The sequence below is a fragment of the Mobula hypostoma genome, chromosome 21 (genome assembly GCF_963921235.1).
Source record: "Mobula hypostoma chromosome 21, sMobHyp1.1, whole genome shotgun sequence".
NCBI classification, from domain to species: domain Eukaryota; kingdom Metazoa; phylum Chordata; class Chondrichthyes; order Myliobatiformes; family Myliobatidae; genus Mobula; species Mobula hypostoma.
Genome location: NC_086117.1, coordinates 21,370,637 through 21,396,770, shown reverse-complemented (window position 1 = coordinate 21,396,770; position 26,134 = coordinate 21,370,637). Strand labels below are relative to the sequence as shown.

The following is a 26,134-nucleotide window of genomic DNA, read 5'->3' as shown; positions in this document are numbered from 1 at the left end:
AGGCCAAGTCTTATTGATCAGACCATAAATTACCCATGAATACTCCATTCTCAGACCCAAACCCAGGGATTTTAAAACAGGTTCACCAAATTGTCAATTAAGTGCAAATCAATCCTTAGCCATTTATCACCAGTGTTAATCTGGCCATGCAGTCCAAGGCAAAAAATCAATAGCACTTGTCACAGGGGAGCAATTGAGGAGAGCGATCGGACCAACATCTGCTGCATAAGGGCAATGACTGAAATTTATATTTGCTGAAAATGGCACAAGGGCAACAGGGGAAAAAAACTGCAAAACTTTAAGCACCTAGATATTCAGGAAAATTTGTTTCCTTTCTTTCCCAGCATCCAAAAGGCATCGCCCCTTTGTCCGATACCAAATGCTCCCTCACCACCCCCTACCCCATGCCTCTAACCCCTCCAACTCCGCAATGCAATTCAAAAGGAATATTTCAACAAAAGCTACCTCTGGCAGTTTCTTTCATAGATGCCTTCGGGGAAAAAAAAAACACACCACAATATGTAATCACCATGATTGTAAAGTCAATTAACATCGTTTAAAAATGGCTCTCACCTCTAATTTTCCCTCTTTTCCCCTCTCTCTGCCACCTCAGCTTAGAAGGAGTAACTGGAGTACAAGACCTTGCATTTAGACCGTAAGACACAGGAGCAGAATTGGGCAATTCGGCCCACTGGGTCAGCTTGCCATTCCATCACGGCTGATTTATTATCCCTCTCATCCATGTTCTTCTTCCTTCTCCCGTAGTTTTTGACACCCTGATTAATTGAGAACCTATCAACCTCTACTTGGCCGGCATAGCAGCCGGTGGCAATGGGTTCCTCAAATTCACCACCCTCGAGATAAAGAAATTCCTCTTCGTCTCTGTTCTAAATGGATGTCTCTCTATTCTGAGGTTGTGCCCTCTGCTCCTAGTTTCTCCCACTACAGAAAACATCCTCTTCACATCCATTCTATCCAGGCCTTTAAATATTTGATAAGTTTCAATGAGATTCCCCCCTCATTCTTTTTAACTCCAGTTAGTACAGGCCCAGAGCCATCAAATGCTCCTCATGAGTTAACTTTTACATTCCTGGAATCATTCTCATGAACCTTCTCTGGATCCTCTCCAACGCCAGCACTCCTCATCTTAGATAAGAGGCCCAAAACTGCTCACAATACTCTGGTCTGCCCAATGCCTTATAAAGCCTCAGCATCACATTCTTGCATTTGCTTTCGACCTCTTCTGCACACACCCTGCTTCCTCAATACCACCTGCCCCTCCACTTTGTCTTTGCACTGGTCAACCACAAACTTGACCACAAAGCCATCAGTTCCTTCAACCAAATCATTGGCATATTACATAGAAAGAAGCGGTCCAGCCCCTGCGGCTCAACACTAGTCACCGGTAGCCAGCCAGAAAAGACTCTTATTTATTCCCACTCTTTGACCCATGTCCCAATTTTCTATCCATGCTTTCTGCTAAAACCATGGGCTTTTATCTTGTTAAGCGGCTTCATCTGCGACACCTTGTCAAAGACCTTCTAAAAATCCAAGCAAACAACATCCACTAATTCTTCTTTGTCTATCCTGCCTGTATTTTCTGCAAAGAATTCCAACAGATTTGTCAGGTAAATATTCCTCTCAAGGAAGCCATGTTGAATTTGGCCTATTTTTTTCATGTGCCTCCAAGTACCCCAAAACCTCATCCTTGATAATTGACTCCAACATCTTTCCAATCACTGAAGTCAGACTAACTGGCCTATAATTTCAAGCAACATGCATAAAAGTTGCAAGCCAGGCAGCATCTCTAGGAAGAGGTTTCTGGCCGAGACCCTTCATCATAATTTCCTTTCTTCCCTCTGATATTTCCAATTTCCCAGTCCTCCAGAACCATTCCAAAATCGAATGATTCATGAAAGATCATTATTAATGCCTCCACAATCTCTTCAACTACACCCCGGGGTTCTGATTGATACAAAGATAGGTGGAGGGGCAGGTAGTGTTGAGGAAGTAAGGTGTGTGCAGAAGGTCCAGCTGACTCATCTATCATCAGATTTTTCAAGTTCAAGTTTAATTGATATTCATCCATACATGAATACCCATGAATACTGCATTACTCTGGGGCCAAGGTGCAAAACACAGTGCCAACAGTCAAACACAGCACAAGGCACATATAACACATATAAGGTAGCAGTAAAATACAGTCACACACAAAAGAAATATGGTCCAAGTCCCTGAGTCCATGAATGTTGCAGCAGTCTGCAGTCAAACACAATATAGCTTGTCCTCTGCTGAGCAAACACTGGGCGGCAGCACCAACTCCAGCACAGATGCCACGCCACACTGCCTCCATCACTCCAGTGGAGTGCCCGACGCAACGCCTCCCCCTGGGCAACTGTAAACATACAACACAGCTTGCAGCCTAGCCCTTGCTATGGCTGAGGTCACACAGCTCCCCCGGCTGTCTGTTCCCCCCACCCCCCCACCATTTGCAAATAATTGGACTTGCAGGATTCCACATTAACAATATCCAACAGGGTCCCGCGATCACAGGAAAAATGACTGAGATGATCACTTGCTGTTAGACTGCACACGTCCTTCACGCACCGACTCTGACACCTCTCTGTCTCAGGCAGCATCATGGTCCACACCAAGTCCAGCTCCTTCAGTTTCTCCATTGATGAACAACTCGCTGATGTACTTTAAGTTCTCAATGTCCAGCAGGGTCTTGCAATCGTAAAAAAATGTTTAAAAAAAGGCAATAACACCTTTGGTTGGCCCCCTTAGAAGCTAAGTGCACCACAATCTTACCAGATACTTCTCAAGCACCTTCTCCTTCTTAGTAATAGCGATGACACTCAGAGCGTATCAGCGTTCTGCGGTCTCCGAGAGGATTTCGGGAGGCAGAGGCAGTGAGCACGAACCTTGTAGCGAGAAGGTTGTGGTACAGCTGCAGGGCACGAGCCGATGTGATGTTTGACTCCATTTCACCAATCAAAGCTTCTATTGTTTGCCGATTAAAGCAACGAGGGAGATTGAAACCTCGAGGCAAAAGGAGAAAGTGAGTGCTGGTGCCTTGTCTTTTGATCGCTGGTGAGATCGTTCTGCTGCCAGAGAGGGAGGGCTTGTTGCTGTGCCCGGTGAACGTTACCCAGACTTTCTGCATTTTGGATATGGACTTGGACTATAGACTTTTTTTCAGTCTTATAGTTTTTTATACTCTGTGTTTTTCACCTGATCGTTCTAATTTTTTTTTGTGTATGGGAGAGGGGAATTTGGGGATTGATGTGTTTATTCCATTTTTTTTGTGTGGGGAGGAGGGATTTTGGAATTTATGACATGCTGCTGTTCTCTTCTTGGTCTCATGGCTAGCTGGAAAAGAAGAATTACAGAGTTTTATACTCTGATTATAAATGAACCTTTGAACTTTTGACATTCACTTCTGTCCCTTGACACTCGGATTTCTGGCATTCTGCTAATGTCTTCCACAATAAAGAATGATGCAAAATACATATTAAGTTGATCCGTCATTTCTTTGTCCCCCATTACTACCTCTAGTGTCATTTCCCAGTGGTCCCATATCCACTCTCGTCTCTCTTTTACTCCTTATATATCTGAAAAAACTTTTGTATCCTCTTTTATATTTGGTACCTTATGTTCATATTTAATCTTTTCTCTCTTAATGGTTTTAGTTGCCTGATGTTGGTTTTTAAAAGCTTCGCAATCTTCCACTTTTCCACTCCAGTTTTAGCTCCTCCTTCTCAAACTGCAGGGTGAATTCTATCATATTATGATCACTGCTTCCTAAGGGTTCCTTTACCTTAAGCTCCCTAATCAAATCTGGGTCATTACATAACACCCAATCCAGAGCTGACATTCTCCTAGTGGGCTCAACCAAAAGCTGTTCTAAAGCTATCTTATAGGCATTCTACAAATCTCCTCTCTTGGGATCCAGCAACCTGGTTTTCCCAATCTGCAGGAATATTACCCTTTTTACAGACCTTTTCTATCTCATGTTGTAATTTTTTGACCACATCCTGGCTACTATTCTGAGGTCTGTATAATTCCCATCAAGGTCTTTTTATCCTTGCATTTTCTTAACTCTACCTGCAAGGATTCTGCATCCTCTGATCACATGTCACCTCTTTTTAAGGATTTGATTTCATTACTTACCAACAAAGCCATCCCACCCCTCTGCCTACCTGCCTGCCCTTTTAATACAGGGTGTATCTCTGAATGCTAAGCTCCCAACTATGATCGATGATCCAATGAATGATCTGATCTATGAACTGGTAGACTGCACAGAAGCGATGTCAGCAAGTACATTTTCACACAGGGGCAGTGTAAAATCAGAAACCTTGGGGCTTCAGGTGATAGATTTTCTTAAGAAAACAAGATTAAAGGAAATACTGTATAGAACAAAAACTAGAGGGCACAGCCTCAAAATTGAGGAGCGATCTTTTAGAACAGAGGTAAGGAAGAATTTATTTTTAGCCAGAGAGCAGTGAATCTGTGGAATGCTCTGCCACAGACTGCAGTGGAGGCCAAGTCCATGGGTATATTTAAGGTGGAAGTTGATTGTTTCCTGATCAGTCAGGGTATCAAAGGACATGGCGAGAAGACAGGTGTATGGGGTTGAGTGGGATCTGGGATCAGCCATGATGGAATGTCAGAGCAGACTGGATGGGCTGAATGGCCTAATTCTGCTCCTATGTCTTAACTCCTAAGTCCAAACTGCTGGAGGGATTTAGCAACTCAAGCAGCAGCTATAGAGACAAGAAATGATTGATGTTTCAGGACTGATTCAGGCCCTTGACTGGAAACACTAAACATTCCTTTGCCTCCACAGATGTTGCCCAACCTGTTGAGTTCTTTCAGCAGTTTATTTTTTCACTCTGAGCTCCAGCATCTGCAGTCACTTGTGTCTTCTGTATAGGAAATGCAACAGAAGTCAGGTATTCAGAACTTCACCTATTTGGCAGCTATCGTGGATTAGGACAGGCTGAATAGCCTACTCTTGTCCATAAATTGCCCACTTTCTTCATTTAATGACACAGCCATGAAAACTCCAGGAGTGCAAAGGAAGGCTGACGTAGTTATCATCTGAAAACTGCACAGTTACACTCTGCGGCCAGATCTTATTGGCAACGCTGGCGATACTTTCTCCCCTTACACAGGCAATTGTCACCCCGATCAATGACTCGACAACTCATCTTCTCAGTATTTTTTCAATATTTGCACATTTTGACTTCTTTTGTACTTTGGATATTTGTCAGGTCTTCATACACAGTATTGTGCAAAAGTCTTAGGTGCATATATATAGCTGAGTTTCTTACAGCACTGTAGTAATTTTATGTATTGCACTGTACTGCTGCCGCAAAAAAACCCACAAATTTCATGACATTTGTGAGTGATGATAAACCTGATTCTGATACGGGTCTCTCTTGTGGACTGAGAGTGGGAAGGGGGCAGGGAGAGGGCAATCATGGTTGGGAAAAGGAGGCAGGAGAGGGGAGGGAGTGGGAAGCACAGAGAGACATTCTGTAATGATCAATAAATCAGTTGTTTGGAATCAAATGACCTTGCCTGGTGTCTCGGGGCTGGGTGTGTCTGTACCTGCGCCACCCCTACCCTGGCACTCCTTACCTGCCACCTGTCCCACACCCCTCCCACAGTGCTCCACCCTCGCCATTCTCAACATCCTTGCTTCCTGCGGATATACAAACTGGCTCTCCACTCCATATTGACAAGTACAGTACTGTGCAAAATTCTTAGGCACCCCATAGATAGATACGGTACTGTATGTATAGTTTTTTTCATAAATTCTATTGCATTTCTTCATTTTCCTGTAAATGCCTGCAAGAAATGGATCTCAATGTAGTACAATATGTGGTAATTGAAACATACAAGTTTACTTTGATAGCACTTTCTTTCATTCCCTGGCTTAGAATGAGCAATTCAATTAAAACAACAGCCTGCATTTAAAGAACCTTTAATTTTGTACCTTGAACTTTGAACTCGTGTACCAAGATTCCTCAGCAGCATCTTCAAAACGAAGTTAATACATGGGTTCAATAAGAGTTGGATAAAGGGTAACTTTTTGGGAGTCTTTCAATGGTGTGGATGGGGGAAGAGTTTGCAGAGGGCTCTTACTCCTGATCCAGTCACTGGCTTCTGCAGACACTTGTAATACTTTCCCAGCCCTTCAGGGACTATGGGGGGGACGTGATTAAGCTGGTGAGCTTGCAGAACGATTTGCAAGGATCGGAAGGCTTGTGTTAAAAGGAGATTGGTTGGGCCTGTTTTCCTGGGAGTGATGCAAGGCTGTGGAGTACTCTCATAGGAGTGAATGAAATCATGGATAGTCACAGTCATTTTTCCAGCGTAGGCGAAATGTTTAAGGTGAGTGGAGAAAGATTTAAAGGGGACCTTAGGGACAAATTTTGCACACAGAGGGTGGTGGGTATATTGACCGAGCTGCCAGAGGAAGCACAATTACAGTGTTTTTTAAAAGATGTATGGACAGGTTTGCAGATCAGAAAAACCTTTGGGGCAAACAGCCTAGCTTAGAATGTTGCTTTAGTCGGCATGGACATGTTAGGCCAGTGGCCTGTTTCCATGTTCTATGACCCTACGGCTACATGCCCTTGCCTGGAGCTGAATAATAAGGTGAAACTGCACCGACCTGACCTTGCTCAGGGCTGCTCTCCAACTACAGAGGCTCACCGACGGCCCCACTGACCATGCCCAGAAAACAATTCTTGGGAGTCAGCACAACTGAAAACCCTGTTGAGTTTTTCCCTGCTTCACAGCAAAAAATCAGCCATCGATTTTTTTAGGAGAGAAAAAAGATGCTTATCACCCAGAGAGATCCAAAATGTGGTTTGACAGCATTACTGGAAGAAGAGGCCCAATCCTACATTTTTGGTAGCTGCCCAGGGTTCAGGGTCATTTTGTTATTAGGCACAGAGTATTCTTACAAAATATGCTCCCTTATTCCTAGATACCCCTGAAACCTATAGTCTCTGTCTATTTATTGAGATACAGCACAGAACAGGCCCTTCGAGCCGTACTAGTCAGCAACCTCCGATTTCACCCTAGCCTAATCGCGGGACAAGTTACAATGGCCAATTAACCTATTATCGGGTATACCTTTGGGCTGTGGGAGTCTCGGAGAGAACATACAAACTCCTTATAGGCTGTGGTGGGAAATATGCCAGGTTGCTGGTTCAGTAAAGCGTTGTGATACCACTGTACTACTGCGCTGTAGGTATAGCAAAAAAATCATGTTCCAGCCCAACAGACTTCATAATGATAAAACATTTATATTTTTGTTATAAGTTGTCATAGAGGGATACTGTATAGAACAAGCCCTCCTGTCACCAAATCTCAACTATCATATGTCCATTTATACTAATCTTAACTTCCCAAAGTTTCTCTCCCTCTCTGTCGCTCTTTGCCCCTTCTCTTCTCAATACCCAACCGTCACCTCCCACTGATGCCCCTCCTCCTTCCCTTCCTCCCATGGTCCACATTGCTCTCCTCTCAGATTCCTCCTTCTTCAGCCCTTTTCCTCTCCCACCTATCACCTCACAGCCTCCCACTTCACCCCCTCCCCCCCCCCCACCAACCATCCCCCTCACCTGGCTTCACCTGCCATCTTGTTGTTCTTCTCCGCCACCCACACCTTCTTATTCTGGCCTCTTCACCCTTCCTTTCCAATCCTGATGAGCGTTCCCGGCCCGAGCTATCGACTGTTTATTCCTCTCCATAGATGTTGCCTGACCTGCTGAGTTCCTCCAGCGTATTGTCCATGTCGTGTTTGATGTCAAGCCGGAGCAATGGAGAATGCACTGTTCAAAGATCCCAGCTGCATCTTCTGTGTCGGCCTAACAGAGCTAGGGGCATTCCTTAATTTACTTTACATCCTAAGCTCTGTCTATCATACGTGTGTTGAATTACTTGTAAAACCCCCTGCTGTTTGATGTATGTTAGAAATATGGAGTGTCATCCTTCCCTCTGAGGATACTTGCAAGGTGTTTTAAAAGAAAAAAAAATCCATAAGCCCAGTTCTGTAAATCAGAACACAATCAGCCAACATCACCTTGTTTTCTGTGCACAAATCCCAGAATCTTTCAGCAAATGAGAATCTTACTCGGATACAAATAAATCTTCCTGTTTCTGACAAATCCTGAAAATGGAATCCCTTGGTGATTTCTTCTAGCTGCTGTTTATTGAAAATAGTCAGTGGGGATAAACGGCAGGGCGATCAATAATTATCTGTCCAATATAATCAGGAGGGTTTTCAAAGGGAGATTGGCCTGGGATACACCTCCAGCCTTTGCGATGCGGCAGAGATTGAGCAGTTACAGGGCCCTGATGGAATGCTAATGAGCTGGAGGGGAGAATATTCAGTATCTGACTGTCTGCAGAACGACCGCTGTACAATTTAGAACTTCATCCACCACCACGTGCAGAACAAATAAACAAAATGCCCCCGTCCGATTCCATTGTTACCACTTTGATGGGCTTACAATGATGAACTTGAATCCTTAATAATCATAAGAATTTGCATTCTCCGAGATTTTGGCCTTGGTAAACTTCTAGTGACTTGTAGGGACTTGCCTGCAGTCTGATTACCGGACTAGTAGTAGTAATGCGCTCACGCAAGTCGAGTATGATGTTCTCCTCGCACAGGGGCTCCCAGCCTGGGCTCCATGGACCTCTTGGCTAATGGTCGGGCATAAAAAGATTGGGAGCCCCTGAACTAAGGAGTTGTCTATTGGCAGGCCCTCAGGAGGCTACACAGGCTGATCTGGGATCTGCAAATTCTGGAGTAGCGTGGGCAACAGTCAGTGTGGCTGTGGTTAATGGTTGGGTCTTTTGTAAACCAGACTAATACCAGAAAGACAGAGGCAAAAATCCAACGTTGCAGCTGAGGGATTTAAATTCATCTTAAATTAAGAGAACCTAGAAGAAGTATTTTTCCCAAGAAATGTCCATTAAGCAAAGCAGCCACTGAAAACTTCACTGGTTCACTGATGCATATTCTGGATGGAAATCTGCCATCCTTCATCTGGCCCTATCCCCATGAATTGTATAAAACTCCTGCCTTGAGAGGCTAGATGTGGAGTTGGTGTTTTTACTCGCTGAAGTTCTCTTAGATTTAGATGATTTAGATTGTGAGGACACACAGTCCTCTTTTATTGTCATTTAGTAATGCATGCATTAAGAAATGATACAATGTTCCTCCAGAATGATATCACAGAAACACAAGACAAACCAAGACTGAAAAACTGACAAAAAACACATAATTATAACATATAATTACAACAGTGCAAAGCAATACCATAATTTGATAAAGAACAGACCATGGGCATGGTAAAAAAAAGTCTCAAAGGCTCTCGAAAGTCCCATCATCTCACGCAGACGGTAGAAGGAAGAAAAACTCTCCCTGCCATGATCTTCCAGCGCTGCAAACATGCAGCACCCTGGAAGCACCCGACCACAGCCGACTCTTGAAAACTTTGTCCAAAAACTTCGACCAGCCCTCTGACACCGAGCACCGAGCACCATCTCTGCCGAGCGCTTCAACCCTGGCCCCAGCAATAGACAAAGCCGAGGATTTGGGGCCTTCCCCTCTGGAGATTCTCGATCACACAGTAGCAATGGCAGTGAAGCAGGCATTTCAGAACGTTTCTCCAGATGTTCCTCCGTGCTTCTCATGTCTGTCTCCATCAAATCAGGATTATGCACAGTACCTACTTACAAATACGATATCATTTTGGAGCAGCTGCGCGCGCTGCATCGCACCGCCATCTTCTCCTCCCCTTACAGACAGAACTCTTTGTCTTAAAGTGTGTGTGGGGGGGGTGGTTGATTATTCAGGACAAGCAGAAAATTCTTCCCCCAGCGAGTGACTGTGGAGGCTCAGTCACAAAGAATATTCAAAAAAAGAAAACAATAGACCTATAAGCATCAAGGAGCTCCAACGAATATGGGGTTAGTACATAGAACATAGAATAGTACAGCACAGTACAGGCCCTTCGGCCCACAATGTTGTGCTGACCCTCAAACCCTGCCTCCCATATAAACCCCCACCTTAATAGAACAAAATAGAACATGAAATTATTAAATAGCAATGCAGCAAAGGGGACCTACTCTTATTTCCTGTGCCTCAAAAGTTCAAAGTAAATTTATTATCAAAGTGCATAAGTTCTCTTTTACATTTTTTCACAGGCATTCACAGTAGAACAAAGAAACACAACAGAATCAATGGAAAACTACACGCAAAGACTGACAAACAACCAATGTGAAAAGAAAGACAAACTGCACAAATACAATAAATAAATAATTAATACTAAGAACATAAGTTGTTGAGTCCCTTGAAACTGAGTCCTTAGGTTGTGGAATCAGTTTATTCTCAAGGTGAGTGAAGTTACTGGTTCAGGATCCTGATGGTTGAAGGATAATTTTGGTTGGGAGGAGAGAAAGCAGCGCACCCTCCGGTGAAAAATGATATCATATCTGTTAAATAGGGGCCGTGGACAATTCTGATTTGATGGAGACGGACACGAAAGCACAGAGGAACATCTGGAAAAGTTTCTGAAACGCTCGTTCACTGCTGTCATTACTGCATGGTTGGGAATCTTTCGGAGGGTAGGCCTCAAAATCCTCGGCTTTGCCTGCTGTTGGCGACCGAGATGGAGGTCGAATCGCTCGGATAGAGATGGCGCTCGGTACTCAGTGTCGGAGAGCTGATCAGACCTTGAAGTTTTCGGATGATTCAGGGTTAGACCATGGTCGGGTATGGCAGGGAGAGTTTTTCTTCCTTCTCCCGTCTGCGTGAGATGTGGGACATTAGAGAGACTTTGAACTTTTACTGTGCTCATGGACTTCTTCATCAAGTTATGGTATTGTTGCACTGTTGTAACTATATGTTATAATTATGTAGTTTTGTTAGTTTTTTTTCAGTCTTGGTCTCTCTTGTGTTTTGTAATATCACACCGGAGGAAATATTGTATCATTTCTTAATGCATGCATTACTAAATGACAATAAAAGAGGACTACGTGTCTTCACAATCTAATAACCATTCCTGAACTCACTGGCGTGAGACCGCAGGCTCCTGTACCTCCTTCCTGATGGCAGCAGCGAGAAGAGAGCATGGCCTGAAAGTGACTCCAGCCACATCACAATAAGGTTGATGGTTAACTGTCATGTGTTGTGAAACACTTCAGTTTACCAAAACCAACTCCTAACCAATTCAGGGTGAATACTCTGTGCTGCTCTTGCCAGACATTCCCACGTGCCAGGACTGAAAAGGGCCACTGTAGTCCCAACGGGGGTAACTCACCACTTGAATGGCCCGTGTACATCATTTACGGGTAACAGTTCTACGTGCACGCTCTCCTGTTTAAACAGCAGCTGGTCAAGAATGGGTGCTTCAGAGTTCCCCCTCTGAGGATCATCACCTTGTTGTGGTGGAGAGGCTTGTCAGTTCCGGAGATCCCAAGAGCAAGGCCGTCTGGAGCTTAGCTCCTGGTAGGGTCACCCATGGCAGTAAGGTCAAGGGGGAGAGGTTCCAGACAGAAGAGTGATCCAACCAGGACCTCAGAGGAAGATGATGACACATCACAATGGCACTAAGGATGGAGGAAGGCAGCAGCAGTGGCGGGTCCCCAGTTGTCTTGAATGCCAAGCCATTGGACTCTGACCCCGATCTGTCAAGGACCGTGTGGTGGCTGCCCAGGCATCAGCCTCCCCATGTTATACAAAGTCACGCACCGGTGTAATCCACGAAAGGAATAACCCCTTGGGAGAACATCATACCCAACTCAAGTGACTGCATGACTTCAGAATTCAGAAAAGATGGAGCATTCACCTGTGGATAAGGAGGATATCTTCATGAACACTGTCTATTCCTGGATCAGCATTTCAGAATGTGCACATGATTCAAACCTATTGCCATGTGGTCACTGTTACAGTGTAGGGAAGTGAAGCAGACAAAAGTGCCTCATAAACAACAGCAACTGATCAGGTAATCTGTTAAAAAGGAATTAGGACAAAATGTTGGACAGGGTGTGAAGGAGAACTTCCATGTTCATCAAGTACTTCTAAATTACATTGAAAATCTATCTGATATGACATATAAGATCTTAGTTTAAAGTTTAATTTGTAAAGTATCACCAATATCTTTGCTAGGACTGACAGCCCAGCTAATGCGCTCAGATCTTTAGGGTGAAGCTTAGCCCCTGGCCTTGTGACCCCCAAGATGAACGGGGAACAGGTCACCTGCTGAGCCAACACAGTAGGTGATGCAACAAGCACTTCAGTCCATTCCTGCCATCACTGTGCAAGGAGCACAAGCACGTTCACAGTGGATTTGAGTACAGGGTTCAATTGCCACAAGGTATGAAATCGTACAGAGAAGGAGACAACATGGCTGCTACAGTTTGGTTTGATGACTGTTTTTGTCAGCCAGAGATAACTACAATTTACAAATCAGTGAACAGGAATGAGGCAAGGGTGGTGGAAACAGATAAAACAGAAGTCTTTGTTTCTTGCTGTGTGGTGGCAGGAATGAAGGCAACTATTCTGTGAGACTGTCCTTGCAGCCACCATTTTGTGAATTGTTAGGTGAACTCCAGGACAACTAATCAGAGCAGGTAACCGTAGACAGGAGGAGCTTCTGCTAATGATCTGCTAAACCTGAGACCATTCTCAGGCAAGGAGCTGTAGGTAATTTTAAAAGTCAGTTTGCAGAAGGAACAGCCTTTGATCTGGTCATTTGGGTCCAGTGTTTGACTGACCTGGTTAGATAGGCTTGAACCAGTCTGAGTTGGACAGAAGAAAAGACATCACCTAGGTCAAGAGGCTGAAGGGAGAGCCGTAAAGCAATACTGCTTGTAGCTTTGGGCAACATCAAGTGAGAAACTGGCACAGCTCAGTCAGACAACGTTGCTCCAATGAAATTGAAACACCATAGGTTGATCTGATAAGGAAAAGAGTGAGAATTCAGAACTTTAGCAGCATAGGCAGTGACAACTCTGTGAAGATCAACCATCACAGAAATGAATTACTCCATGTCAGAGAGGTGGGGATTACATCAGGATCACAAAGAACGCCTAGCCAGTATAGACTCCTTTTCCTGGGTATTACCTTTCCTCTTCTTTGACTGTTCATGGGAGGGTCAGGAAACGCTGTAGATGTGCGCACAGGTATTCAGTTGTGTTCATTCACATGCTTGTGAACTGAGCCAAGGAAGGTACTTGTCAGTAATTCTCCCTGGGCCTAACTGATCATTATTATTGAGTGTTATATCCTTGTAACACTTTAAAAATAATTCAATCCATTACAAAAGCAAGACCTTGCAGATAATGGAAATCTAAAATAAGAACTGCATAAACAAAACCGTGCCTTACAGCACACAAACAGGCTGTTCGGCCCATCACTCTGCACCAATCATGAAGCACTAATAAGAGCATGAAAGCATTAGAAATAGGGGCAGGAGTCAGTCATGTGACCTGTCAAGCCTCTCACCATTCAGTAAGTTATGGCTGATCTGGCCATGCACTCATCTCCACCTACCTGCCTTTTCCTCATTACGTTTAATTCCCCAAATATTTCCTTTACTATTGTAAGGGGGTTTCGTCTCTTATGTTACTGCATAGGCTAATTAAAATGGCTTCTTTGTTATGTTAAATGCTGAGAAAGTCTCTAGCTAGACATTTGCTTGGGTTAATACAGATATCAGGGTGCTATTAGCCAATGGGTATTCATGTTATCCTTTTTTTTCGGGTGATAATGCTGTCTCATATGACTGGAGATGGGGTTTTTGGCGGGGAGTCGGAGGAGAGATGGGGAGGACGACGGACTGGGTTTTGGTGGGGAGTCAGAGGAGAGACGGGGAGGACTGTGGATGGGGTTTTTGGCGGGGAGTCGGAGGGGAGACGGGGAGGCGGAGGAGAGACGAGGAGTCGGAGGAGAGACGGGGAGTCTGAGGAGAGACGGGGAGGACTGTGGATGGGGTTTTTGGCGGAGAGTTGGAGGAGAGACGGGGAGGACTGTGGACGGGGTTTTTGGCGGGGAGTCGGAGGAGAGACGAGGAGGATGGTGGACGTGCGGAAAGGCTCCGGTCGATCACTCCGGGTGGTCCCGAGCTGGGAATCGACAGGATTCGGGTGGTCGTCAGGAATTTATTGAGCTCCAACGGTTGTGCATGAAGAACTTGGACTTTGATAAGTCTGGTGCCTTTTTTTTCCATTACTTCCTTTTCTGTGTCGAATTTATATTAATTTCATAGACTTAGTAATATCTATAAAGTGTACTTGGTAAAACGTACTGTGTGTGCTGGCTGATGATTGATGTTTGGGATTGATTCGGGCGATAGTGGTGCAGTGACCAACTCAGTGGGAAGCGTTCAGGCAGGTGCTGGGCGGGATTTCCCCTAGACATATACCAGCCAATATAGCTGAGCGTTACACTATTTTAATTCCGTTTCATTCTTCTTTCTTTCCCACAGATGAGATGCCACCACTCATCCACACGGTTGGGGTAAGTTGCAGTGGCCAGTTAGTCTATCAACTGGCAAGTCACCACAATTGAGGGAAAAAACTGGAGAAGCTGAAGGAACATCATGACAGGGAGGACGTGCGAGCTCTGTACAGAGAGCTCTTGGGATCAGGGTTGAAACTGGATCCCTGGAGCTGTGTCACTGTGTTGCCAACAGATATAAAAATACTCAGCTGGTCTGTCAGCAAAGGCAGGGAAAGAAACAGCATCAATGCTATGAGCCTAAGACCCTTCATCTGATTTCTCTGGTTAGATGATGGCTGCTTTGAGATCGTCGTGAGCAACGTACACAAAATGCAGGAGGAACGCAGCAGGTCAGGCAGCGTCTATAGAGGAGAATAACCAGTTGGCTTTACAGGCCAAGACCCTTCATCAGGTCTGGAAAGGAAGGGAGCAGAAGTCAGAATAAGAACGCGGGGGAGGAGGAGGAGGAGTACAAACTGGCGAGCGATAGATGAGAGCAGGTGAGGGGGGAAGGTGGGTCGGTGGATGGTGGATGCTGAAGATGAAGCTGAGAGGGGTAGGTGGAAGAAGTAAAGGTTGAGGAAGAAGGAATTTGATAGGAGAGGGCAGTGGAAGGAAAGAAGGGAGGTGAGATCCTCCAGAACTTTGTGTATGTGTGTTGCCCAAATTTCCAGCCATTCACAGAATCTCATGTATGTCTGCGTTTCAGATCATCCCTCTCAGTTGGTTTTGCTTTGTAGCTGAGGTTTGCCACATCTAAAAATGCAATAGATAGCCCTGAGCATTGCTCTGTCTGAGAATTAATCTGATTTTATCATCTGTAATAACTATCCAAATGGCTGCATTGTCCAGAAATGCACACTCTTCTGTCAAAAGCATTCTGTTTGGATAGTTTATCTCGTTCTGCAAATGGTGGAAAGCTCACAGTGTACTCTAAGGGTCACTTTGACTGAACGATGTACTATAACACTCTATAGAAATGAATACCATGTTAAAATGAGCTAGAATAATTCCACACTTCACTCAGTGTCCACTTTAATGGGTAGACCTGTACATGAGCTCATTAATGCAAATATCTAATCAGCCAATCGTGTGGCAGCAGCTCAATGCATAGAAGCATGCAGACGTGGTCAAGATGTTCAGTTGTTGTTTAGACCAAACAGAAGAATAAGGAAGAAATGTGATCTAAGTGACTTTGACTGTGGAATGATTGTTGGTGCCAGACGGGGATGGTATGAGTATTTCAGAAGCTGCTGATCTCCTGGGACTTCCACACTCAACAGTCTCTAGATTTTACAGAGAATGGTGCAGAAAGCATCAGTGAGCGGCAGTTCCGTGGGTGCAATGCCTTGTTAATGAGGGAGGTCAGGGGAGAATGGCCAGACTGATTCGAGCCGACAGGAAATTGACAGTAACTCAAATAACCATGTGTTACAACAGTGGTGTGAGGCCCCATGTGCTGCCTAGGCACTAAGGGTTCAGACGACGACGACGACAACAGTGGTGTGCAGAAGGGCATTGAACCTTGAAGTGGATGGGCTACAGCAAAGACAGCCATGAACGTAAACTCAGTGGCTGCTTTATTAAGTACAGGAGGTACCTAATAGGGTGACCAACGAGTGTATGTAACCAAGTTTGAGGAATAGGCGAATTGTATGCAGTAAAGACAGTGAGCCATGTAAAGCACTTGCCATATGAAGAATGCCTCTTAACCTTGTCTCTAGTTGCTACCTTAAGTTTCTAATGTGATTAATCATTGCTTTGTACCACATTCCTTTTTATTCTTTATTTTAGACTTCCCTAGTATTGGATCTGCAACACAGGAAGGACATGCTGGAGATACAAGATCAGCCATGCAGCATCTATGCAGAGAGAAATGGTTAACACACTGATGAAGGGTCAGCAACCAGCAGAGTTAACCCAGTTTCCCTCGCCATGTTCAAAATAGGAGAAAATAATCTATGATCTGAAAAAGGAGCTGAGGCTTTATAAAAGGAAGAGAAGGAAACAATTTTTTTTAAAAAATCAAATGAAAACTCAATATTACCAGTTTGAGACAAAACATTTTAAAATACTTTATATAACCTAGAATGGAGGTTTTATTTTGCTGCCTAGTGTACATCTTGTTCTTCCCAATGTGAATCACCCTTTGTGAAAGGAAAATTGTTTTCACTCTTCGGCCAATCTGTCTGGAAGGGGAGGTGTGTTAGTGATCAGGATCAGTACAGATCATTCTGTCCAGTCAGAATAACGGGAATAATCGCAGAACAAGTAATGATACCATTCCAGCATCATTTCTATTATTGTGTCACTGAGCTGTATTGCCTTTCTTCAACTCTCGCATCTTCTATCTCTTTAGTCATGCACCATATGGATCTATTTTACCTTTCCTCCAATCCCCTCTCTCCATCCGCCTCCACCTTAGTGAACACCCCATGAGAATGCGCTGTGCTAGGGTTAAGGAATCATGCTGGAACCAGCAATCCTAATTCACAGTAATCAAAGGGTTAAACTCGCAGAAAGCCTCAAGGATTCTAATTTTCAAAAACTGGAGTGGGAAATGTTTAAAGGACCTCCTTTGAAACGTGGGGCAAGTAGTGGGGGTGTGGGAAGACCTTGCTCTTTTCTTTAAAAACAAATGAAGAGAAATTTTTTAAAAAAAGCTTTTGAGCAATGAAAAATAAATTATTCCTCTAGAGTGCAGAGGCATGTAGATATTGAGCATTTTTCACTAGCGAACAAAAACATTTTCTACCAGATCAATTTAGTCTGCCGTAGTCTACTCATTCTAACCAACAATCCATCATATTTTACAATCTGCAATTTCCCCAAGTCTTTCCATGTTAAGTGGCTCATGAATTGTCTTTCTTTCTTTTAGTTCTTCTTATAAAGTGAAAAGCCTTTTCCTCCTCATAATGAGGGAATTGCCGTTCTGCCCTTTCTGGTCAGAATCCATTAGATTCTTCGGTGAGGTAATCCACCCCTTGGTGCCCCCATATTGGCAGGCACCTTAGCAGCTCATCTGTCAAACGGATCCAGTAATCAATCACCGAGACGATCAATATGCAGCATAGGCATTCATCATGAGTTTAAAAGGACTATTAGGATGCAGTTGTCAGTAAAATGGAACAGAAAGGGGAAAAGCAAAGCAAAGCAAAGCCAGCTGATGGAGACTGTATGCTGTTTGTATTCAAAAATAACTCCCACGTTTGCAGAGATTTACTCAAAAGCACAAAACACGCTCTTGCAGTGAATCATTGCTCACAACTGTAAGGTTTTATAAAATTTTGGCCCCTAGTGATTGGGTTGTCACAATGATTTGTGTTCACAGGTACCTGAGAAAATGGAAAAGCAGAAGGTTATGGATTGCAGCAAAGGCCAAGAACACTTCACCAAGCAGTGGAGAACTGTGGCGCATTTATTCTGTGTGTGTTTATATATGCGTTTGTTATGTCCCATCACAGCTACTGAAGTCAATGCACGGCCAACGGAGACTCATTAGTAACTCTGGAACTCCTGTCTCACAGCTCTGGCTACTGAGGGGACTTGTACTGACAATATAAAGTGGGGATTATTGAATTAGCCGCCATGCCTAAATGTCCTTTCTAATCATGTGAATGGATGGGGAAACGCAGCTGGGTATGAAATGGACCACCAATAAAATATTGGGCCACCAATTAAATATCAGCCTACGGTTAGAATCACTTCACTCCTCACAGTATGGGGGGTTATTTAAACAAGGCAAAGTTAACTGTTAAGCCTCTTTGCCAACATGAAAATTCACACCTCCCTTTCTATCCTTCATTTTGTTGATTTTTTTCAAAGTTCTCACCTATTACCAACTTGTATGCACATTTCCCCTCACTTTAGCTGGGTAAGGAGCTAATGACATGGGTTCATGAAGAGGAAGGTGATGATAACAACATGCATTCAGGAGGTGTGTTTAATGAAGCAAAACGTTGCAAAGGATCTTCACATCACCGAAGATGAGGGAGAGTGAGGAATCTGAGTTTTCATCCCTCACATCTTTCTTCCCACACTCACCTATGGAACAGCCAGTAGTTTGTTCAGTGGACTTTGTAGAGAGCTGAGCACAAAATTTTAGCTTTATGTTCTGGCGTAGTCCTGAGTGTAGTCTCACCGTGAGATGTTAAATGATCCCCCACATGTGTATCCCCTGAACATTGGCCTGTTTCTATCCCCCATTACTAAAACAGGTAACCTTGTCACTATCACAACTGTTGTTTATGGGAGCTTGCTGTGCGCAAATTGGTTGATGCATTTTCCAAGGAACGGAATGGAAAAGCCTACAAAGAGTGATGGACACAGCTCGGTCCATCTTAGACAAAGCCCTCCCCCACTATTGAGCACGTCAACAACAAACGCTGCTATGTGAAAGCAGCAGCCATCATCGAGGACCCCCACCCTCCAGGAGATGCCATCTTCTCACTGCTGCCATTAGGAAGGAGGTACAGGAGCCTTGGGTCCCACAGCACCAGGTTCAACAACAGTTCAACCATCGGTCTCATTCATCTCAGCACTGAAGTGATTCCACAACCTATGGACTCACTTTCCAGGAGCCTACGTCTCATGCCCTCTATATTGTTTATTTATTCACTTCAACACTATGTCTTCTTTTGCCCATTGGTTTTTCGTCATTCTTTGTGCGTAGTTTTTCATCCATTCTATTGTATTTCTCCATTTTGCTGTGAAAGCCTCGAGCTCATTGATGTAAATAATTTGGAACATACGTGGCATGATTAGCAAGTTTGATGATGCTAACTTAGGAGGTCTTGTTGATCGTGAGTCAGGTTACAGTGAATTGCAAAGAGATCTTCATCAGTTCGGGAGCTGGGCTGAGGAATGGCAGATAGATTTTAACATGGGTAAGTGTGAGGTGATGCATTTTGAACATTCACACAGGTAGGACCGATGCAGTGAATGGCAGGGCACTGATTAGCGTTGTGGAACAGAGAGAGCTGGGAGTATGAGTGCACAGTTCACTGAAAGTGGCCGCGCAGGTAGATAAGGTGTGAAGGAGGTGTTTTGCTGGCCTTTGTCATTAGGGCATCGGGTCTAGCAGCGGGGTCATTATGTTGTAATGTTGAATAGGTTGAGTGAACTTGACCTTTTCTCCTTGGAAAGCGATGGAGAATGAGGGGTGACCTGATAGAGGTGTATAAGATGATAAGAGGCATTGATCATGTGGATAGCCTGAGGCTTTGTCCCAGGGCTGAAATGGCTAACATGAGAAGGCATAGTTTTAAGGTGCTTGGAAGTAGGTACAAGGGGGATGTCAGAGGTAAGTTTTTCACACAGAGAGTGGTGGGTGTGTGGAATGCACTGCCATCGATGGTGGTAGAGGCAGATACAATAGGGTAGAAACATGGAAACATAGAAAACCTAGCACAATACAGGCCCTTCGGCCCACAAAGCTGTGCTGAACATGTCCTTACCTTAGAAATTACCTAGGGTTACCCATAGCCCTCTATTTTTCTAAGTCTTTTAAGAGACTCTTAGATAGGTGCATGGAGCTTAAAAAAAACAGGGCTAAGTGTTAGGGAAATTCTAGGCAGTTTCTAGAGTAGGTTACATGGTCGGCACGACATTGTGGTTTGTAATGTGCTGTAGGTTTCTATGTTCTATGTTTCTATGTTATATAAGGCATTAGCGAGCACACACGGTGCAGTTTTGGGCATCCTGTTAAAGAAAAGGCATTGTCAAGTTAGAGAGATGAGGGGAGGAGATTTGTTGGGATGCTGCTCGGACTAGAGGGCCTGAGTTATAGGGAGAGCTTGGTCTTGCTGGATCTTTATCCTTGGAGTGTAGGGGAGTGAAGTGTGACTCATAAAATCATGAGGGATATGGATAAGGTGGATAGTCATTGTCTTTTCCCCAGAGTTAGAGTCTGAAACTAGAAGGAACAGATACAAGATAAGAGGGTAGAGATTTAAGAGGGACGTGAGAGGTAGCTTCTATACAGAGTTGTCAGAGCAAGTGGTCGAGGCAGGTACAATTACAACATTTAGGAGGCACTTGGATAGGTACATGGAGGGGAGGGGCTTGGTGTGTTATAGACCAAATGTGGACCACTGGGATTAGCAGGGAGGATGACGTAATTGGGCCGAAGGACCTTTTCCATGCTGTATTACTCGTTGACTCTATGACCACCTTATACGGCAAAAGGAAATATATGAACATAATTCTCAATCATTGACAATCCAGCCACAAGCACAGCTCATACATAAAGCCATTGGCCTTTAAGGCTCTTTCAGGATAATCGATGGGACTTTGCAAGTTGATTTGCTGTACATGGTGAAGATTTTAAATACCAGGATGGAAGAGTGTAAAAATGAGGAGTAAAAGGGGAAATTTAAGTGGAGCTGTTTCAGCCAAGTGATGCTAGTGTGGAGGAAGCCTCCAGGGAAGGAGATTGAAGAGAGGAGCGTAAATGGGCTCGAACCACAATGAGATATGTCTGGAGAGAACAGCAATTGAGGGATGTGATGAGCCAATGGGATTGAGATGAATTGTAAAGGCTTGTCAGCTTAATGACTAGTTTCTCATTGCCAGGTCTGTGTTTGGAGGCTTATCTTTTCCCATTCCTAATATTAGCCTCAAAGCCACAAATAAGTGATGGCATTAGGGAAATGTACACTATAAACTCTCAGCTAACAGGAGGAAGGTTGAGTGAAATATTTTAATGTCAATACTGGCTAGTCTCAAATCACAATTCATTCCAGTAAGGTCCCATTATGTCCACCAAAGTGACTTTCTCCCCCATTGTTTCATCACGTCTTTCCATTCTGCTTCCTTTTGCTCTTGGGGAAACCTGGGATGAATCTGTTGGTGGCAGAAATGATGAGGCCCCTCCCTCTGAAGATTGTGTTTCAGCTGCAAGTCTCTGGCTGTTCTAGAGTTGGGGGGATGTCAAAGTAATTTTTTTATCCAAGTACATAAACAGAATGTCAAGATATCCTACTTTGAGATTCATTTTCTTGCAGGCATTCAGGAAAATAAAGAAATACAACAGAAGCAATGAAAAACTATACATAAACAAAGACTGACAACCAATGTGCAAAAGAAGAAAAAAAACTACGCATAAATTGATTAAATAGATAAATAGAAAGACAGGTAGGTAATGTAGAGAGTATAACTTGTAGAGTCCTTAAAAGTGAGCCCATAGGTTGTGGAATTGGTTCAGAGTTGAGGTGAGTGAAGTTATCCGCGCTGGTTTAGAAGCCTGATGGTTATAGGGTAATAACTGTTCCCGAGCCTGGTGGTGTGGGATTTAAAGCTCCTGTACCTCCTTCCAGATGGTGAGAGCGAGAAGTGGGGAAGGCTTTGCCTGTGACGGACTGGCAACTAGGGATCACCCCCTAGTTTCTTCAAACCACCACCACCACGGCTTTAGCTGCCAACACCAGTAGAGCGGTGGAATAAACAGCACATTTACTGCCTGATTGAATGGATTAAGGGCAAGCACATCAGCAGGTGAGATGGATGGCAATTAATCAGTTTCCTGAGTTTGAGGTGCAGCGTGCAGAGCGAGATTATCCAGCATCAGTAATCTATCAATATTAAAAGGGTTAACTCTAGGATCTTTGTCTCTCTGGAGTGCGCACCCTCTTAAATAACTAGCTCATGTAACAACCACCAGTGCCATCTGTTAGGCAGACTCTAGTCCCTATGTATTATTCAGCAGTGAAGCCTCTTCAGCTTCTGGGTGATTATTCATGAAGAAGTTTCCTTGGAGGCACAGATCAGGTGTTGAGTAATTTGACACTTCTGCATAGGTTGCAATATTTTCTCTGCATTTCCGACACCCGAGCAAACCCCACCCCTCACGCCCAATCCTCCAACTCTCCGATATTACAAAGACGAGGAAATCTGCAGATGCTGAAAATCCAAAGAAACACGTGCAAAATGTTGGAGGAATTCAGCGGGTCAGGCAGCATCTATTGGAAAGAGTAAACAGTCGACGTTTCGAGCTGAGACCCTTCATCAGGACTGGAAAAAAAGTTGAGAAGTTAGAGTAAGAAGGTGGGGGGAGGGGAGTAAGTACAAGGTAGTGGGTGATAGGTGAAACCGGGAGGGGGGAGGGGTGGGAATGGGAAGTAGAATTGAAGTGGGTGGCCATCGGGAGATCCCGCTCGGTGAAGCGGTCTCCCAATCTACATTGGGTCTCCTGGTGTGGCCTCCTCCATATCGGTGAGACCCGACGTGGATTGGGAGACGGCTTCACTGAGCACCCACTCTCCATCCACCTGAAAAACCGAGATCTCCCGGTGGCCACCCACTTCAATTCTACTTCCCATTCCCATTCCAACACGGCCTCCTCTTCTGCTGCGATGAGGCCACACTCAGGTTGGAAGAGCAGCACCTTATATTCTGTCCAGGTAGCCTCCAACCTGATGGCATGAGCATCGATTTCTCGAACTTCCAGTAAGTGCCCCCTCTCCCTTCACCATTCCCATTTCCGTTTCCCTCTCTCACCCTGTCTCCTTACCTGCCCATCAGCTCCCTCTGGTGCTCCTCCCCCTCCCCTTTCTTCCATGGTCTTCTACCCTCTCCTATCAGACTCCCCCTTCTCCAGCCCTGTGTCTCTTGCAGCTATCAGCTTCCCAGCTCTTTACTTCACCCCTCCCCCTCTCCCGGTTTCACCTATCACCTATCACCCTGACCTTCTTCCTCCCCTCCCCCCACCTTCTTGCTCTAACTTCTCATCTTTTTTTCCTAGTCCTAATGAAGGGCCTTGGTCCGAAATGGCAACTGTTCACTCTCTTCCACAGATGCTGCCTGATCTGCTGAGTTCTTCCAGCATTTTACGTGTGTAACTCTGTTTTATGACTGACACCTTCAACCATTACAACATTTCCCACTTCACCCAACCTCCCCCTTCCACGTTCTTTCTTCTCCCTGTCCTTCCCCTCCTCAAACCCCACTTTACCCTTCTCAGAATCAGGTTTATCATCACTGACATATGTTGCAAAATTTGTTGTTTTGCAACACGGTTACAGTGCAATATATAAAAATTACCCTCATTAAAAAAATATGGTAAAATAAATAAATAATGGAACTAGAGAGTGAAATAGTGAGATACTGTTCGTGGATTGTTCAGAAATCTGATGATGGAGGGGAAGAAGGCGTTCCCTAAAACGTTTGTAGCGACTATGCCCCACTTAACTCCCGTTCGTCTAGGGTGAACTGGCGTTGACCCCACCAACTCTGTAATCGTGTTGGTGTGGGTACTGTGTGATTGCAGCCCGGTACACGCCCATGACATAAAATATCAGACAATACACAATGGGCAAGTAAATGATTACACTTGATAATTATTGGTGATGGGTTAGTAGAAACAAGTAAAATAAAGGTGCCAAATCAGTAAATTTATCAGTTCTGTGCACAAATAATTCATTGGAGCTCACGAAATCCGGTATCGGTTCCTCCCCTCGATCTCCTCCGAACTCTGTCGACCCTTGGCTGGGATCACTCCCGGTGATCTACCAGAGTGCTCGACTCATGTCCGACCTCTTCTCTTCTCCTTCACCAAAAGCCCGCGCTTCTCCTCCGGTTCCTGCTTATACAGATAGAATAACTTGACTTCCATAGGCTAGCAAATGAATACAAGTCCCGTTATCACTAATTATAACCCAAACATGCTGCTACGGAGAACCCCTTATTCAGCAGTTAACATTGCAGAGAAGCCATTTTGTCAGCCTTAACAATTAACCTTACAATTAGTATTACTGAGAACCCTACACGTTGAAATTGTGTCTTCATTCTCCTGTACTTCCCTCCTGATGGTAGTAATGAGAAGAGGGCATATCCAGGATCCTTAATGATGGATGCTGCCCTTCTTCAAAAGGTGGTGCCTCAAGATGTCTTTGATGGAGAGGAGGCTAGATCCCGTATTGGAGATGGCTGAGTCTATAACCCTGCAGTATTCTCCACTATGTACAGCTCTCCCTCCTCTCTGTTATCACCATGCTCTCCTCCATCCCCAGTACTCTGTTTTCTCCCATATTCACATGAACACCAGAAAGTAGGAGCAGGAGTTGGCCACCAGTCCTTCAGGCCTGTCCCAACATTCAATATGATCACGACTGAAACACAGGTTCCACAACTCCGCAAATGTACAAGTTCCCTAATGCCCACAGTTCCTTGATCTTTCAACAACTTGTCCAGCTCCGCTGTAAATAACCCAGTCTACACGACTCGCTGGGGTAAAGAATTCCAGAATTTCCCCACTCCTTCTGAAAAGAAACTCCTATGCACATGTTTTAAGTAACCAACCCAACCCCTTATAACCATGTTGCCTTGGTCAACATTATCCATGAGTACTCGGTATCTACCCAGACATGCTCCCTTGGAACCATACTGTGTGTATATATATATATACTGTATATGTCTTAGTAAGTTAATTTAATTCCTCAATATTGGCCCCAAACACTCACGTTTCCTCATCCTTCCCCACAGAGCTAACCACCACCAAAATATAATTTTGTCTGCCCCATTTACTCATCCTACACTTCCTAGATCCGAGTGCGTTGTTCCATTGTTGGCCTTTTGTTCATCCCAGGCTTCATCAATAGCTTCAGTCCTTGACTTCCAAGATTTGGAATATCTCCCCATAACCCTCTGAATCCCCTCCCCGCTCCCACTTTTGATACTGCTTAAAACCAACCTCTTTGACCCAAGTATTAGTTACAGAGTCATGGGGAAACAGAGCAAGGAAACAGGCCATTCAGCCCATCAAGAACATCAACTACCCACTTACACTAATTGTAAAAAGTAAATGTAGTCACAGTGCAGAGAGGGTGAAAAGTGCATAAGATGTTCAGCAGGAAATGGTCAGGAACTACAGTCCAAATTTCTCCTTCGATAAAATGTGCTATAATGTGATTCACCTTTCTCTCTTACATCTCTGTGGTTTATTTGTTCTTACCTATTAAACTGAATAACTTCAGAAATCACCTGGCTGCCTTGAGATCAAAAGGGAATATAAGGTGTTGTTCCTCCAACCTAAGTGTGGCCTCATCACGACAGTGGAGGAGGCCATGGATGAACATATGGGAAGTGGAATTAAAATGAGTGGCCACTGGGAGATCCCACTTGTTCTGGTGGATGGAGTGTAGGTGCCTGTCTAAGCAGTCTTGCAATCTACGTCAGGTCCTTGTATTCCATATATTCCATTTGGGTAGCCTCCAACCTGATGGCATGAACATCGATTTTCTCTTGTTTGAAAGTGAAGAGGCAGTGGCCTTATCTCCATTAAGAGTCTCCCTGCCATTTTAGGACCACTCAGAGGACTTTGGGGCAAACTCGTGGAATGTTCTAAAAGGAAGACAGTGCTGAAAAGCCCACAGCTATTTAAAAAATTTTCTGATCGTCTTTTAGAACATTTTAAATGTTGAACATACTTGTTTCATTAACTTGTTAACATTAATTGAGCATGGTGGGCATTTGAGAAAGTATATTTGTTCAGTTTTAATTTATTTACATAAAATTAAATTGGAACAATGAGATAAGTCCCTTGATTTCTCCCAATGTCCCTGTAATCTTTCCGGTTATAGGATTCTCTTTGATATACCTATC

The 26,134-nt window shown here is 44.2% G+C and overlaps 1 long non-coding RNA gene across 1 annotated transcript in view; it reads left to right on the top strand.

Annotated features, from left to right (window-relative positions):
- Nucleotides 1-18,201, top strand: part of LOC134359626 (uncharacterized) — a 65,009-nt gene extending 46,808 nt beyond the window's left edge. The window contains exons 2-3 of the long non-coding RNA XR_010021154.1: nucleotides 14,523-14,554; nucleotides 17,868-18,201. This is a non-coding gene — a long non-coding RNA (uncharacterized LOC134359626). The remainder of the gene's footprint in view (nucleotides 1-14,522; nucleotides 14,555-17,867) is intronic.
- The last annotated feature ends 7,933 nt before the right edge of the window (nucleotides 18,202-26,134 follow it).